The sequence below is a fragment of the Octopus bimaculoides genome, chromosome 7, assembly GCF_046866305.1.
Source record: "Octopus bimaculoides isolate indiv1 chromosome 7, ASM4686630v1, whole genome shotgun sequence".
Taxonomy (NCBI): domain Eukaryota; kingdom Metazoa; phylum Mollusca; class Cephalopoda; order Octopoda; family Octopodidae; genus Octopus; species Octopus bimaculoides.
In genome coordinates, this window is record NC_142934.1 from 41,739,864 (window position 1) to 41,755,713 (window position 15,850).

Sequence of the window (15,850 nt, forward strand, 5' to 3'; positions counted from 1 at the left end):
TATCCGCGAGGCATAAACAAGAGGACCAGGTTTTGGGACTTGGTCTCGAAATCCTGGTCCTGGATGCACAGTCGTCAGATGCAGTGGAACTGGTATAAGGGGATGGCCCGTTTGGTGTGGGAGGAATGGGAGGAAGAAAAGTTGAATTAGAGCTGGGAGTTTATGATTTTGAAGAAGGCGGAGGTGGTGAGAGAGTGGGAGAGGAGATCAATGAAGAGGGAGAGATAGAAAGATAAATAGAAACATATGTATATGTGTGTGTATGTGAGATATGTGTATATATGTATGTGAATCTATGTACATATACGTACATACGTTTACCATGTATTTGTATATATATACACAAACGCACATACGTACACACGTACACACACATACGCACACTCATGCACATATATGGATATTATATTTGGGCATAGAGAAGTTGCGATGAAATTCAGTTAAATATTTTTTGAGTTACAAGAATTTAAAATTCAAATTCTTTGATCTTTAATCTAATAAATGTACTTGATCAATCTTTGCCTCTATGAATAATGAAAGATCTGATCATTTTAGATTGAAGACATGTAAGTAAAATGTAAATTTAAAGCTTCGCGCTGCAACATTACCCATTAGCACCTTCCGTGTTGGCAAAAAGATCAGTGAAGTCACACGATTGAAACAGACAACCGTCACTCATGGTTATTGCATCACGGCAATCTATAGCCTAACGTTAACTACAGCTGGAAGATCGTTATATTTCGGACGGAAATGTTCTATAGTAGAAATATATGTATATAATAGCCAATGTCCTGTTGTTCACATAATTACTACTGCTGTCGTGGTTGTGTTGTTGCTAATACCACGATTGACATGACGATCGTAATTGTGATGTTTATATTAGAATCAGTTTGGTAATGAATCTTTCTTGGCTAGAAACAGCAATTTATATTTTCTTTGCCATACTTCGTTACTGTGGCCTAGGTTTTGATTTTTATTGACTGGTGTGTTCTAAATAGCAACACGTTTTTGCTGTTTTTAATTTATTAAAATTTTTTGCATGATTTTATAGTACAGGAGTCAGGTATTTTCTCAATCTTGCCTTTTCTTTTTGGAAAGAATCACCTGAAGTAAGAATTGATGTGGTGTCAGATAGCATTTCCAGACACCTAACACCCACCTTAGTTTACCACAGAACTACAAAATCATAAGAATTTGAGCACCCGCAGTATTTAATTATATATAATGGACATATTCAATTTGAATAGATATATTTTTGTGCGTGTTTGAATGTTCGAATGTTGGAAATTAGTTTCTAAATTACCAGAGTAAACAAGTGTTATAAAACTTCATAGTATATTTATTGTATACAAAAAGTGTTACTTTGCAAGTGCTTACGAAATATAAGTTTCGAAGTTTCCGAATTAAATATGCCTTAGCAATATGCCGAATAGCAATATGCCTTAGAATACCCGGTGTTTAATATATTTCTTTATCGGTAATTAAAGTTATTTAATGTTTGCGTTACACTGTTGAATTGGTTTATTATAGTCCGTTGTTGCGTGTCACATGCCCAAGTCATTTAGCTTCCTGATTTTATTTCGAAGATGGTGACAGTAATTGCTCTTGTGGCCGTGTTAAACTGAAGGCTGCATTAGAAATTTCATCCTCTGGCGTAGAATGAAACACCTAACCCCCGCTTGTATATTTGAAGTTTATCAAAATAATTATTCATAAGTCTTCTACTAGAAAAGGATCGCGAAAGTTCAAGCTGAGCTTTTCCCGTTAGTTAGAAGGTGCAGAAAATACGCATTTCCTCTTCACAACGTAGAAGTAAATTATAGCTGAAATATAATTAGATAATAATAATGCATCAATAAAAACGAATGCATCAATGATTAGATCGGATATCGGCTAATTGTCATTATATAACGCCGGAATACAGTTGGTTAAACAATAACGGACACAAAAAGCAGACATCAAGTATACATCGACATAGTATGCATCTCGGTTACCAGTAAAACAAAACATGTTTTACTGTATACGGGAATGAATAATATAACACGTAAATGGGTATTTTATGTGGGTGTCACTATTGGGCAGTAAAAAACCAATTCGGCTGCATCAAGTGGTTCCCTTTGACTAAATCATATGGAGAATCATTCTGTCTTCATTGTTATAGAAAAGGCATATTACTGCCGTCATGTCTGTTGTGCTTATTACCTTCAAGGAAGTACGAATAAAAATGCTGAGGGAAAATTAATTATTAGGTCGTCAAGTATGAAATATGTAGAAAAGAAAAAAAAAATGTTTGCTAATGTTTTATAAATACAAAGAATGATTTTATTCATCAAAGTATGCACCTATATTGTCAATACACTTTTGCCATTTCACCGATAGCTTGTCCAGCTCGGAACTATAAAAGCCTGGCATTCTAGAGTCAACAAAATCTCGGAAGGCTTATTTTACAGCATCGTCGGAATTAATTTTTTTTCCTCACAAAATGTTATGCAACTTCTGGAAGAAGTGGTAGTCGGTAGGGACAAGATTAGGTGGATGATGGAGTACTTGCAACTCCAACTCCTGTAGTTTCACCAATGTCATTTTTGCGATGTGTGGTCTGGAGTTGTCTTGTAATAAAATATGAGTGGATCTGTTGACCAATCTAGGCTGCTTTTTAATAAGTTTGTGTATCATTTGGTCCAGTTGGCTGCAATATAATTCGGCCGTGATTGTTGAGCCAGGTTTAATGAAATCATAATTGATCACATCTGCGCTAGACCACCAAACACACCATCAGCTTTTTATGATGAATTTTGCTTTTTGGATTGTGTTTTGGTGGCTTGTCCAACCATTGTGCTGAACGTTTACGGTTGCTGTATTGGATCCATTTATCATGACATTTTACGATTCGATTCAAAAATGATTCATTTTTGGGATGAGAAAGTAGCATAATGCAGGCTCCCAAACGTTGCTGTTTCTGATTTTCATTGAGTTCATGTGGAACCCACGTATCCAACTTTTTCACTTTACCGATTTAAACTAGGTGAGTCGATATTGTTTTTATGCTTACACCAGACAACAACGATAATTCACGTGCACTCTGAGATGGATCTGACTGGACGGTGGCATTCAGTTCGTCATTATCCACCTTTGTTTCTGGTCGATCGCATTGCTCATTTGTGTGGTCAAAGTTAACAGAACGAAATTTTGCAAACCAGTTTGATACTGTCTGTTGTGTAATAATAATATAGAATGAATTACTCCAGTAATATTTCGAGCTGTCTGTGATATTGAATTTCAAAGAAAGAACTCATATTTCAAAACTGTAGGAATTTCCGACTTATCCATCTCTAAACAAAATAGCAAAAAAGAAAAAAAAGATTTATAAATACCTTATAAAGTGGAAAATGAGTTAGAATTAAAAAAAAATAGGTGTGTAAGCTTTGTAACAAGAAGTAAAGATTGTCAAATTATAATAATGGCGCAAAACGAGCAGCCGCCAAATTTTACCATATACCTTACAACAAATTTCATCCTTCACGATCTAATACATTTGACAATAACGTGGACGCGCAGGATACACTGCACAGTGTAAAATTTTATGTTTTGTGAGAATATCTTTCATATAAAAAGATGACAAATAGCAGAATGAAAATACACAGTAAGCGTAGGTTCTGCCCATTTTTTATTGAACGGCTAATTGAAAATGGCTGGCCGTGTGAGAATGTCTACTCAACTTTACTTGTAAAATGAGTAGTATAGCAGGGGCAGTAAATTTCATTAGAGAGAGAGGACGTAGATAAAGCTCAGGTATGGAATACGAGATGTGCTATACTACATATCGCACTCGACTTAGTTGTTAATATCCTACGAACAACGACTAAAACCACAAGTAATTGCGTGAATGTGTGATACGGAGAGTGCATGTACTCATTTGTTGCAAGTTATTTTGAGCCTTGGGGATATAAAAGATAAATATATGTGTGATCTGTTTAAATAAAAGCACTAATACAAAAAATGCGTAGTTTACAGCCATGAACATTTAAGATAACAGACAGGGGGCACGATACATGGTGAGTACACAATAGTATGGCTATGAAATTATTTTTCACGTGCACAGAAAACAAATTCAAACAAGTATGACTTTTTACACCACCACATAGCTGCGAAGCTGCAGTAAACAGTCCAGAAGTCTTTGATAATTTCCTATTGAACCTTTCTTGTGAATTGAACATCTGATGCATGTGAGTCAGGTTTTTGATGAAACGAGAGATTTTGGATTAGAATTAATATATAAGAAGGATGACATTATTTTTTTTAAAGTGTGATTAAAGTGCTACCACGCGATCGACTTGAGTTAGGGGACAGGGTGAAATATTTGAACGACAGTAGAAGTATCTAACTTCAGCATTCTGGAAACGGTATGTATGTAAATGTGTATTCGCATGTGCGTTGTAGATTGTCCGAGTCTATATATGTTAAAATGTATATGTGTACTTGTTTGAAGAAAAAAACAATAGTGCTAAAAGAAATCCATGCAAAGCGATCAAACAGAAGAACAGAACACATATAGAAGGCAATCTCTATTGATTGTCCGTTTCTTTACACAGCCTAAATACATTTTCCGTTTCCGTTAAGGACGATCGGAAATGGAAGGTGTAACGTGTTTATGGAATATATTATACTTAATTTTCAGAGTAGAATCAAATGAGAGAAAATTGGTTCTGCATCTAGATACAAAATAACTATTGTGTATGTTATTCATAAATGTCTCTTTCTATCATAGTTGAATGATAGCAAATACACGAATAGGATCTAAAAATAAGCTGTGTATATGCTGTATACAAACAATATTTACAAACTTTAAAAAACAAATGGTACATGGACATCCAACGCTTAATAGGTGCATGTATATTCAGTAGCATACGCGTGACTTGATCGTGACAAAGGTTGTTAATCTGGTGTTAGCAGTATTTAATGCTGGTGTGATGGTAATGAGGTAATGGGTCAGAGCAGATACATATAGCTGAAAACTGGCCAGTTAGTTCTCTGCAACATTAGTGCTGTACCGACTATTGTAATAATGGAGGCCTTCGGATCTTGCAGAAAAGTCAACCGAAGAAAACTTTTGCGAGATTGTATCCCTTTCGAAAAGAAGACAGCGAATACTAAAGGTAACTTTATTTTGCATATATTTTAAGTTAAAAGGATTAATCGAGACAGATGTCATTAAAGAGTGGGCCAAATGTTTTGATGTTGCTCAAGTACACAACTGCTTGTACAAGTAAAACATGGATATCTGATTATTTTGTAGGATCATTGTATACATAGAGTAAGGCTACGAATATTTAATAGGCATGGAATATGTTATATACTGATTAGTTACACAGAATATAAAGTATGTATATATATATACATACACACACACACACACACACACACACACACACACACACACACACACACACACACACACACACACACACACACACACATATATATATATATATATATATATATATATATATATATATATATATATATATATATATATATATATATATATATATATATATATATATATCTGTTTCGTCCGTGGGTTTTTGACCCTAAATATTTTCCATGCCGCCCAACGCTCTCATCTAACGCCTATTTTGCCAGTATAGAAATCGAATCGTTAGTTATTTACACCAACTTCTTTAACCTCCCAATCTCTTTACACACCAATTCAATGGCTCCCAAGATCTTCTTGATTGTTATCGAACCACAGAAATCTAAAATTTACGAAACTACGTTCATCTTTGCATCTACCAGATCATTCTGTCACTGCACGATTGCACGTACACTGCACTCAGTCACATACTATAGAACACCTCCTTACCGCTGGACCATTTGATACTTCAACTTAGGTTATTGGCCGAAGCTCTGTTAGCTTTATGCCGTTTCTTCCTTAAAAAAAACTTGTTTTACTCTTGAGCTATAAGATACATCTAGTTGGGTACTTGCACTGCAACTGCTCCGCAAGAAAAACAAGTCCCTTCTACATATAAAGATTTTTACCTACTTATCACATCTGAGTTGCTTTCATCCAGCAACGTAACTCTTTTAAAACCGCTCTCTAGTATGTAAGTGATAACTTTGAGCACAAGAAGACACTTAAACATTCCACAATCAAAACTACAGTAGATTTCTTTCTAAAAGAATTTTCATCAGTTATTCCTTCTCCTCTCCATTATGATGACACCGTACAAAATACTTACAAGAAAGTGTGCGACTTCACTGCTTGATCTGCATCCAACTTCGAAATACACAAAACTGGACGACTTATTTTAAATCCATCGTACTCCTCTTCATGCTACTCCCTACCCCACATTAAACACACGTGCACCACGCGAAATAAAGCTTTCAATTGCTTCGAGCAAAAGAGACCATGAGCTCTGCCAACTGTCCCATTACTCTGAAATATTGCTTATTATAATTTCCTCCGATACTTATCAAAGCTTTATCTTTTCAGGTCCCCAAAAGTATATACTCAAAGCGTGCCAATTTTCAGATAATTGTGATGTGGCTAAGACAATTGTCGAAAGAACGAACGGAAGAACGGACAAAACATTTGATAATGGGAGTAATTCCGTCTTGTCAAAGAGACGACAAGCTGTTAAATCATTTCCACAGAACATAAACGATCATTGAAATCATTGATGCGTAAAGTGAGTTTTGTAAGTAAAAACCAGACACGTAATGCGAGATTAAGTCACAAAATTGTAAAAACTCGAAATATTACTGATTATATCAATAACTACCAATTATGTAATATCATTAATAATCGAGAGATTGAATGTAAAAGATGCTGTTATATTTTTATCTATAATGACACTGAGAAAATAGTTACGGCTGTGTTATTTGATGTGTTTTGCTGCAGAGAGCTCTGCTTAAATACATCTGAATGAAAGCAGGCTTGTCCTATATACAAGCATATGTGCAGAAAAAGGTATGTGCGCATATGCAAATATATATATATATATATATATATATATATATATATATATATATATATATATATATATATATATATATATATATATATATATATATATATATATATATATATATATATATATATATATATATATATATGTATATATATATTCATATATATATATATATATACATATAAGAGAGTATTGTAGTTCGCTTGAAACATTGTCGGTTATTTATACCAACACACACGAGATTGAAACAGCCGACCTCACACACTTCTCATGAGGAATTCCGGAAGGGGCTTCGTGAGACCACTACTGCGACACTTCCAGAAAAAAAAAGAAAAGCCATTAGTAAACACTTTATAGCAGAGACTCCATCTAAGAAGATCTGAAGAAGGAATTGTATTCCGAAATATCATCGGACTATGGATAACTAAATTACAACAAGTATATAGTCCATTTTTGTATTATAGTGCATTGTTGTACCATTCAAAGCTTTTCATTCTTTATATGTATGTATATACATATATACATACATATAAAGAATAAAAAGCTTATATATATGTATATGCGCAAGTATGTCTGCGTGGTAAGTAGCTAGCTTACTTCGGCGCATGCGTCATTAGTTGCTCTGTTGCTTCCAGGGAGAGAAGACGTGACCATTGGCTCCAGGAATAGGAAGAAAAGAACCAAAAGGAAGTCGTCAAGATAGATAGTTTTTTGTTTGTCTTTTGAGCTGGGTGGGAATTTATTGTGTTTTCTTTTTTCAGTAAATGTCTGCCTAGCTCTGGGGCAATTTTGTCTGCTCTTGGAGACTTTAAATTGTTGCTCTCTTTAACGAGCACAAATATTGTGTTCCTCGTTCGTCGTTATTGGTGGGTGTGTTCTCGTCGCCATGACGGTTGACTGAGAATTTTTTGAAAACTTTCTTTGAATAAAATTCTGTGTGCCTTTTTTTCGCCAAATAACTTGTACATTCTGGTGGGCGTATTTCACCAGAAAAAGTTATTCCCTTTGGGGTTTACCCTGTGGTGTTTACCTAACTGGAGTACAATCAAGAAGAAGCCAGACTATTTGATTTACCTGGTTAGAGTATTATACAGAGCCAAGGATTCCCTGTCTGTTCTATTTGTGTGCATTATTCTTTTTTTATTTTTCATTTCTCCCATTTTTTCCTTCTTTCTAAATTTCGGTTCCCTTTTCTTTTTCTTCTTATTTTTTTCAGTTTATTTCCCTTCTCCTTCATTTTGTTTTCTATTATTATTCGGTTTGAATTTTTGGTGGACTGTTTTTGTGAACTGTTTTTGAACTGGGTTTTTTTTTGGACATATTAGTGAAGGAACTTAAAAAGAAGAACCCCTGTCTTGGAGTGGGAAATTATCCCACCCAAGCAGTGGTTAAAAGACATGGAGGAGAGGATGGTATTGGTTACAGCTTACTCTAAAGTTCGTGATGCCATCACCTTATTCTCAAAACTAAATATAGAAAAAGAATTGAAAGACTATTTGTCCTCTGTGAAATACATATCTCGTGGTGTCAATCATGCAACGGTATAGTTGCTGCTTGACACCCTGGAGAAGGCTCGCAATGTCGCGAGCCAACCCTTAGAAGGCAATGAAATTCCGTTCCTCTCGTCGTACTGCGGAAGGAAATTAATAAGAGCCTGGGTATGTTGGTTACCTCCAAGCACCAAGGAGGGTAAGATTGAAGATAACATCCGACGAACCTGGGGGATAGCGGTACAGACTTTTAAATGTAAGGATATTGCCGTCGGTCGATTGGATAGGGTTAAAAGCGATTTCGACCCTGTGGAACCCATCGGCCGCAACAGGTGTGATTTTTCCAGATTTTTTTTAAATGGCTTGCTGCAGGTATCCGGTGACACTTGAGGGACGCCCCCAAGTGTCACTCGTGCCTGGAGCTAGGCCAAATCAAAAAGAACTGACCCAGGACCATGGTAAGGTCCTGGAACAGTTACTGGAAGCTACCTCACCTACTCATTCAAAGGGAGTGGAGGATGTTGTTGAGGAAGCTTCCGCCTCCTCAAACCAAAAGGGATTTAAAAGGAAGAAATCGAGCAACAATAGTTACCCGCCGAAGGACCCTAAGGCTTCGGGAAGTGGGGGAGATCTCCACTCTCCCGAAGTCAGGAAGAAAAGAAAAGAAAAGAAAGAAAGAAGAACGGGTCATTGCATGTAGACGATGATGTGCCGTCTGCATGTTCCGATGGGGGAAAGCCTTCGTCGGCGGGGATTGCGTCACCGATGGTGGAAGAAACGATCCCCACCCTTAAAGATGAAGATTTACTTGTCTTCTTCTACAAAGGAGGGGAGGTGGAAAACATAGTGGAGGAACATAAAGAAACAGTAGATATGGCCTGCACACGGATTCCGAATGGCCTCCGCAGATAGCTGTGGAGGTCATAGGGTTTTCCGTGTGGGAAAAAGCTGAAAAGACTGAAAGAGGAATGTCGCATATGGCCGAGTGACCCTAACATGACATGCTTTGTACATGAATGAGACATGGGAAACGGGGTACGGGATCATAAGCGACAATGAAGATAATCATGGATATATTGATGGATATATTGAGGAGTAGGAGGTGAAAAAGCCTCGTTAGTATTAAATACTAAGAGTGTTTGAAACCTCATCATATTGAATTTAGTGGTTTAACATCAATTGTGTGTTTTATTTTTAAAAAACATGTTAAGTAAGAGGTTTTTGCCTCCTTTTTGGAAGAGGTTTGAAAACTTATTTTGATTTAAAAAAAAATATATGTTTTCGAGAAAAATCCAATCAGCGGGTGTTGGGTTTCGTCTCTCATCTATTCATTTTATTTCATTTTCATTCATTAATGTGTTTGTCTAACCCGCAGCTACTGTGTATACTGCTTCTATAGCAAATAAAATAGAATAAAGTAGCATGCTTAGCTACCACATGCCTCCGGGTTCAGTCTCATTGCGTGGAACCTTGGGCTGATGTCTGCTACTATCACCTCGAACTGACCAAAGCCCTGTGAGTGGATTTGGTAGGCGGAAAGAGAAAGAAGTGTATCGTATATATATGTACGTATATACATATATATGTGTGTGTGTACGTATACTTATATATATATATATACATGTATTCGTCTATATATATATATAATATATACATATACATGTGCATGTGTGTGTATGTATGCTTGTAGGTGTGTATGCATTTATGTATGTATGTATGTATGTATGGAAGACGATAAACCCAAAATGCGGTTCAAGCATTGTCTCAAAATTTCTCTGACAGAGACAGGAATTCCAGTTGTTGATTAGAAGAGAGATGCACAAGACCGAGATGGATGTAGGAAAAGAGTGCACAGTCGTTGTTAGCGGTTTCAGGGAGAAAGAATGAAACACGAGAAGACTGGGTGACGGCTTAGAAGTAATGAACCTGTGGAGGATGGAGGAGTGTTGCTTTTTGCGTGTGTGGTTTGTGGGACGCGGTGCTTGAGTCGTGCGGGTTGGTCAAGCATCAGGCAAAGTGTAATATTGCTATTCTTCACAACAGAACACGTGCAATATGTGGAATTTTGTGCCTTTCGGTTGGAGAATTGAAGAGGCATGTCAAAAGGGTTCATACGGTGGCACCAGCTTCATCTGACAACCAGCACAGTGATGCGTTATATAATAAAATTTGCAAAACTTACTCTGGGCTCAAGAGACATACATTGTCCTCACATTACATCAACCTTGAATTATTTCAATGATTTTCTCTTGCAATGGCTTTCGACTATTCTTTTGATGTCCTATACCCATATATACATGTATATGCACATAAATATGTAGGTATGTATATATATATGTATGTATATATGCATATACATATATATTATTTATATTATAATATGATCGAACGCCACGCATCCATGTAAATTTTATCTTTATAATTCCGATGTGCACTCTATCCCTCTATTCTTTCTATGTATCTCCCTCTCTTGTTCTCCTTCCTTCCTGTTTTTCTCTCTCGCCCTTTCCCTATTCTAATCCTCTCCCCGTCACCGTTCCCCCCTCTCTCTCTCTCTCACTCTTCCTCTTTGACTCTCTCGTTGCTTACACGCGACCAACGGCTGTCCATCTTTCTTTCTTCCATTTCTTTCCTAGAGACAAGACGTGCTTTTGCCTGTCTCTTCTCAAAGCTCGTTTTTGTAGCGTTCACCACTTCACATCGTCTTCGCTTAATAGGCCGTACCGTTTGATTTTACTGTTTTGTTCTTACTGTCCTGTTTTATGTTACCGCTTTAACGCTCCTCAAAAAACCCATGGACTGCTTTAACGAAGTTACGTCTTGTCCCTACCTTCGAAAGGCGGAGTAGATAAAACATCAGAAAACTGATGTAGGGAATGTTCTTTATGTTGTCTTTCTCGATTCTCTGTTTCTTTCGTTGTTCGAAAAAAATTTGCTTTCTACGTTTTTGTTTTTGATGTTTTCGTTTCTCATTTTGTTGACGTTTACTTATGCCCTGTACCCATTTATGCAAGTACATATATATGTAAGCATGTACATATGTGTATGTACATGTGCATATATTTATATATTGTTTATATTATTATTTGATCGAACGCCACGCGTCCATTTTGAAGTAAGTTATATATATATATATATATATATATATATATATATATATATATATATAGAGAGAGAGAGAGAGAGAGAGAGAGAGAGAGGAGAGAGATATGTCTATACATACACACACACACACACACATATATATATATATGTATATATATATATATATATATATATATATATATATATATATATATATATATATATATATATATATATATACATACAGACATACATATACATAATTGATCTACATGTGTATAAATATATATATATATATATATATGAAAGTGTGGGAAAGTGAAGGAACAAATATGCGAGTTAATGATAGATACATGTAACTTCAGTAATTAACATATTGTCGGGGAGTCAGTTTACCACTCATGCATATTACATGTGTTGAAAGCAATCTTCTGGTGCACTAGCAGGTTTTTTGGAAGATGAAAGTCGATTAACAATGAATTATTTAATGTCAGTTTCACTATACGTGAGTTTCATTATTAGCTTATGCACTTTATCTCGTATTGTCATCAATCACTGTTTGAGAATACTGAGAACTGTTCTCTCAACTATGTTTTTGAGTTCATTCCACTAAACAAATCGTTAAATGTAGTTAAAAGAGCGAACAACTAGAATGCATTTCATGTGTCTTGCTAGGTCATTTAGAGCAATTGCAAGTTTTCACACAATCCTCTATGTCATTAATACTATATGATATATGATCTTACATTCCATACAAATCTCTGTACTGTTTCATTATATTCTCGCATCACATGTTAAAGGAAGCGTGATTAGTGCCCGTAAGGATACAAGTCTGTATTGCATTATTGACATTTTTATGTACCAGTGGCCAATAAACTGAAATGCCCATAGCGCAATACAATTATACCTAAAGAGATAGTATGTTCATCAGTGTAAGCTGTGAGAGCATTGAAGGAGATTAACGAGAACTTGCTCGTATTTCTGCACTGAACAAAAACGCATACCATGAAATATATCGATTTTGAACTAAATCTATCCATCAATAAAAATACAATTGACGGGAAATATTCCTTTTGCACTCCGCTAGGTGCAGATGGACGCAGTGTTCGCATTTAGTTACAAAAGTAGGAAGACGACCAACAACAATACGAACTGTGTTATGAATTCTGTATTGAATAACGCAGTAAGAAATGAGTTGCAACAATACTGTGGGCTGTTATGCATTTCTCTCCACATTCTTAAGAGCAGAAAAATATTCATTAAATTGTAAATCTACCAATGTCTTTTCAGAAATGAAATATTAGATACTTAGAATTAGACACGCTTTCCACAAAAAGAGAGACAGATTTTCATGTCTGGTATAATTAGGGCTAAACAATGAGAACAAAAGCAGTAATAGTAAGAAACCTTAGAAAAACAAAATTGTTAACAGCATTAATCAGAAACGTAGACTGCTTCAATACTATTAGAAAACAAATACAGTGAAATATATAAATAAGTAAACACATAAAGATGTTCCACAGCAACTTCGGTTGCTTGGTATTCTGACATATGAATGAATGATAAATGTCTAGAGCAATGCTTGGAAACCGAAAACATTAATCTATGTATAAGGCTTCATATTAAAAAAGAGAAAAATAAAACAGAACAAAGAATATTTATAACGTGTTGCAGAATATTAGCGTTTGCAGAGTAAAATATCAATAGCCTGCCTTCTCTGCAAACACGGTTAGAGGGAGGCAACTCCTTTCTGAGATGCCTATACTATGAAGGAAAACGTGACTAACATCAATGTTCTTCAAAGAAGTTAGACACCTGCTGTAATTACTTTAACACTAACAATAGAAGCATTTGCTTTAAAATTTACTAAAAACATAAAGTTAGGGTGAGAATCTATTTACCATCGTAAAATGTTACTGTTCTTTTGTGATCCCTCGGAATTTGTTGCTGAAATATATTCATATATTAATCCAGTTCTCTTTTATTATTAATAACCATTCCAGGTTTTACGAATACGTCAAAAAGTTGTTTTCTTAAATAATAAAAACAACAATCTAGGATTTGCGTGGAAAGCTTAGATGCAAATGTATTGGAGCTAAGAGCACCATAACAATAGCAATATTTCTAAATTATTGTGCAACTACCTTTTAAAAAGTGCATATATCTACTTAATATTTCACTGATAGTTGTGTGTGTGTGTGTGTGTGTGTGTGTGTGTGTGTGTGTGTGTGTGTGTGTGTGTGTGTGTGTGTGTATAATATTGTAGTATATATGTATGTAGAATGAAGGAGGATTTAAATTGCTACAATGTTTGTTGATCGACAACGAGGTTCTTTGTCGGTATTTTCTGTTCACTTCTGTAAAATATTACTCAAGTGCTGCATTGATATAAGGTATTAGTTCGATATTATCACCTCTATCATAGGTCTGTGATCGCATGTTCCGATCTCTGAGCTAAAGTTCTGCATTATCTATAAACGATTTTTGCTTATAACCATTAAAGATCATATGCATAGAAATCAGCCGATGTTTAGGCATTGATTCCTAAACCGAAGAACCACGACACTTGAGAGTGTCGTATTAAATTAGATAATAAACAAATGAATACATAAAATATGTTAAGACAACAAACTAAAATTATAATTATTGAAACTTAAGAATTAAATCAATTACATAGACAATATATAGTTTATATAGTTGATTGCTACGTTTCAATTTAGCGATTGATTATTTTTCCCACAATTAAAATTGAGAGCTACGTCAACATATTTCCTCCTCTTTACCCAAATATTATAGACTCAAATACGCACACTCGCTCACACATACATTCATATCTTGTTATAACATAAATAAATTTGGGTGATGTTTCTCTGTCCGTTATGTTTTTATGTTCGTTGACTCCTCCTAGACCGTTGGTACAAGGAGAACGAAACTCAAACCAGCAACTCCCCTAATCCCATGGAATATCCTAATGGGGTCTACTTTTTTTTAAATTGCCGCCTAAATGCAGCCCCACTTACCCCGATATTTTTACTGCATTTTAAAGTAAATAAATGGCATTGGCGACCAAATCAATGAAATGACAATGAATTTCATACTATGTACTTTCCCTACGCTTATTGATTACACTATGATCAGCATCAGTGCTTAGCACATTTGCAGAAATAAGTTTTAGAGCACAAGGGTAGAGGGGCGCGTAGCGGCTCTATAGGGGAGCCAAAAGCCTCAAATTTCCCTCCACAGGGGCGAGGACGAATGCCGACTACAGGGCGGCTCCAAGGCTAGTATATTATATTTTGCATTATACTTTCTATTTCGTTTCAGTCATTAGACTGCGACCATACTGGGGTACCAGATTGACTAATTTTAGTCGAAGAAATCAACCCCACTTCTTGTATTTTTAAAGTCTAGTACTTAACCTATCTGTCCCCTATGCGAGTAAGTTATGGGAAAGAACACATACTCAAAGACACACACAAATACACACACAAATGCACACGCACGCACACTCACTCACTGACAGATTTACACACATGCGGGCGCACACACACTCTCTCTCTCTTTCTCACACACACACACTCTTTCTCTCTTTCTCTCCTACACACACAAACACACACACACACACACTCACTAAATTCACAAGATTTTGGTCGACCTGTGGCTATAGTAGAAGACACTTGCCTAAGGTGCTGCGTAGTGAGACAATGTGGTTGGGAAGCAAAATTCTTCGCAGAGCCGCACCTTTCTGTTGACAGTAATGCAAATTTAGGATAACTGTTTTCTTTTTCTGCTGGCAGGTCGTCCAAAGTAATCATAGCTGTAGAGAAGCACTTTCTCTATACAAAAGAACTACTCATCACAACCTCTATCAAAGGCTGTGCATTTGTACCATTGTTGAATACAAATCTTAAAGCAGCTTTGAAAAAATCAGGTTTGCATTCAATAATAGGAAATTGTTTACAATAGAGGATGTGTTACTATGCAATTTGAATGATTCATTATTTAAGACAAAAAAATGACGCCCACTTTTGTCTTACATTCAAGTTCACCATCATCATCATCACCTTTATCGTCATCATCATTACGTATGTGTGTTAGTGTGTATGTATAGGTGCGGGTGCGTGCGTGGGTGCATGCATGTGTGTATATGCCTTTGCTAGTGTGCATAAATTATAGTCATAAATATAGCAGATCCTTTTATTTTTATGTCATTCAAAATTAATACAAAGGAAATTAAGAATGTGTTGGATGCATAGATGAAGCCGCTTCCCATTAAAATACGCCTCGTAATAATTTCAAGTG

At 35.7% G+C, this 15,850-nt stretch overlaps 1 long non-coding RNA gene across 1 annotated transcript in view; it reads left to right on the top strand.

The window, feature by feature from the left end:
- The window catches only part of LOC128248294 (uncharacterized), a 50,624-nt gene extending 43,753 nt beyond the window's left edge, over positions 1–6,871 (top strand). Inside the window, exon 3 of the long non-coding RNA XR_008264530.1 lies at positions 6,497–6,871. This is a non-coding gene — a long non-coding RNA (uncharacterized LOC128248294). The remainder of the gene's footprint in view (positions 1–6,496) is intronic.
- Positions 6,872–15,850: the final 8,979 nt, after the last annotated feature.